Below are 3,108 nucleotides of genomic sequence, written 5' to 3' on the forward strand. Positions count from 1 at the left end.
TAATGCACCACATCCTAATTCCCAGAACCTAGGAATATGTTACCTCACAGGCAAAGGACTTGGCTGATGTGATCATGTTAAGGGTCTTGAGATGAGGAGATTGTCCTGGAGTGTCTGGGAGGGTCCAATGTAATCACAAAGCTTCCTCCTAAGAGGGAGGCAAGAAGGTCAAAGTAATGGAACGACGATGCGACAGCATGATGGAGGAAGGGGCCACAGGGCAAGGAATGCAGGCGGCTTCTAGAATCTGGAAAAGGCAAGGAGATGGAGTTTCCCCTACAGCCTCCAGAAAGAACACAGCCTTGCTGGTACTTTGACTTTAGCCTGGTGAGGTCTATTTTGGACTTCTGACCTCCAGTAATGTAAAACAAATTTGTGTATTTTAAACACTAAGTTTGTGGTGATCTGTTACAGCAGCGATAGGAAACGAATACACCCTCCCATCGTGTGGTGGCTGTCATGCTCTCTGCCCCATTCCCTTCGACAAGTGTCTCTTCAACATGACACAGGGTGAGGGGAGTATCCCACCTGTCCTCCCCCAACGGCCCTGGCTGAACACAAGCACAGACCACCACGAGGAGGCTGGGAGAGGCTGCTTCTCGCCAGCCAGGGCCTCCAGCTGGTAGCAGAGCTGGGCCCTATCCAGGACCCCAGACTCCTGGGCCAAGACCTTCCCCCTCAGCCACTGCCTTCCTTCACCCTGTGGATGAGACAGCCACGCGCCTGCCGTTTTCTCCAGCCCTCTACCTTCCCCCCATTCTCTGGGGCTCTGCTCCCCACTGCCAACAAGGAGAACAACATTTTCAAGGTGCAAAAGAAGGAACCAGAACACACACACACACACACACACACACACACACACACACACACACACACACACACACCTCTGGAAGTACTTGCTTCCTGGGAACTAGACGTCAGCTACACCTGCTGTAAACAGGGTTCTAACAAACCCAGGGGCTGTGTTGAGCCAGGGCAGGAGGTGGTCCGGCAGGGTCAGTGTGTGTGGACGTGGGACAGTACAGAGGGTCAGAGGACCCCGCATCCCTGCCCCCGAGAATGTTGAGATTCCACAGCACCCCCTGTCACTTATTTCTCTCCCCTCTCCTTACAAGGCCAAGCATAGACACCTATGCACGAGTCACACAGGCACCCACATGCACACAAACATACACAGGGACACAAGCGGCGCTGGCGTGTGCAAAGAGAAAATGGGCGTGTGCACAGACACCACCCAAGACACTTAAAAACAGGCAGTTGTGCCTCAGCAGGGCAGACATCGACACGCCCACATACACAGATACCGTACATACTTGCACACACCCACAGGGGTGCACACACATACAGACACACCCATGCACGAGTGAAGAGCACCTGTGCAGATGGACACCTGGACACCTGTGAGCAGAGAGGACTGTCCAGTGCTTCCCACACCTCCCTGCAGGGAGGGAGGTGGAGAGTCCCTCCCCGACCCACCCTCCTGAGCTCTGCTCTGGAGCCCTCTGCTGGGGAGGCCAGGAACAGGCTGTCAGGCGCTCCTTGGCCCTGGAGCTGAGCTGGCCTGGACTGGGGGTTTGGAGGGAAGGGGCAAGAGGAGAGAAAGGGAACCAACCAGAGCCAGCCCCTGGGCCCTTGGCATCCTGCCCCCACGTGGTGCAAATGACTTTCTGCAGCCTCCAATCTAGCACTGAAGGAGAGATTTCCCTCGCAAAGATTCCTCTTGGACCCCAGCCTCTTTTTGCCAGACTCCAGACCTACCGTGCCCTTTCAGTGGGCGCTGCTGGTATGGCTGCGTGCAGAGGAAGGGGCCCTGGCCTGGCGGCATCACACACCCCTCTCTCCAGGACGAGGCGGCTTTACCCTCCCACACTCCAGGAGCCCAAGCTGACTCCACCCTACTCCCCTCACACCACCCAGGCCATCTTGCAGTGGCACTGCTGGACACCCAGCCCCCTTGCCACCCACAGGGTCTCTGACTCCGCTTGTTACAGCTGCCTGTTCAAACCTCCACCTCCTGTACTTCTTCACAGAAACCACCCTCCCGCTCTCAACAGCTTTTTCTTTCCATTTTCTCCTGGGGGAGAGGGAGGAAGTGAAGAAGATCTGGGCTTTGGAATAAGATGGATGAACCTGAATTCAGATCTCAGCCCAGAGGTGGGATTTACTCACCAGCTATGGGCCTCTTGGGCAGCTAACCTAACTGCTCTCAGCCTCAGCTTCACCAGGTAGAATGGAGATTGTGTTACTTAGGTGGCAGAGTGAGAACATTTTCAGTGCCCAGGACCAGAGATGGTATAAGGGGTGAGCCAGCCGGGTAGCTGGCTAGGGTGCCGTCTTTATGAGGTACTCAGTCATCACTGGACATATGAGGAGATGAGAAAACCACGTCTGGAACTCTTTTAAGGGTCAATTGGACATTCTGCTTTAATAAGCTACTTGCAGTGGGGTGGTGGGGGGACCCCAAAAGAAGAGGCCAGAATAACGATCGTTGTTCTCTAAGCTGTTCTGTAAGGAGGGCGGGGCAACGTCTCTAGAGAGTTTTTTTGTGTATCTAATTGCAGCATGCAAGTTCAGCGTCAGAGCTGAACTGCTCAGAGGAGATCCAGGGGTCCCCTGCTCTGCCCACTCCCCTCTTTTTCCAAGCAGAGATCAGTTCCACTATACTAAAGTTGAACTGATAGTAAAGGAATACCAGTTTGATGGGACATAAAATGATTAGCCTGTTGGGGGACCCACATGCTTCCCCATCGGGCCCTTCCTGACACGTGGAAGGTGCGTAATAAATGTTAGTCGGGTCTGTCTCTCCAGTGCTTGGCCCGCAGACTTCTCTGCAGCCCCCTCCACTCAGCCTAGCCCTTCTCGAATCCTCTCTGCCTGGTCCTCGGGGCTACAGCATCACTTAGCTCTTCACCACACCCTTTCCCCCCAACCTTAGCCTACTGGCCCAGCCCATCCTGCAAGCCTCAAGGCTTCTAGCAGGCGTCAAGATTTCCATTTCTTGGGAAGTCAGATAGCTCTTATACATTATCCTGTTTAAAACAACAAAAGGCAGCTGCTATCTTGTCCCAGAGGAAAGTATCTCCTTATCTTAAATGTCTACCATCAGGC

The sequence above is a fragment of the Pseudorca crassidens genome, chromosome 14 (genome assembly GCF_039906515.1).
Source record: "Pseudorca crassidens isolate mPseCra1 chromosome 14, mPseCra1.hap1, whole genome shotgun sequence".
Lineage (NCBI taxonomy): Eukaryota > Metazoa > Chordata > Mammalia > Artiodactyla > Delphinidae > Pseudorca > Pseudorca crassidens.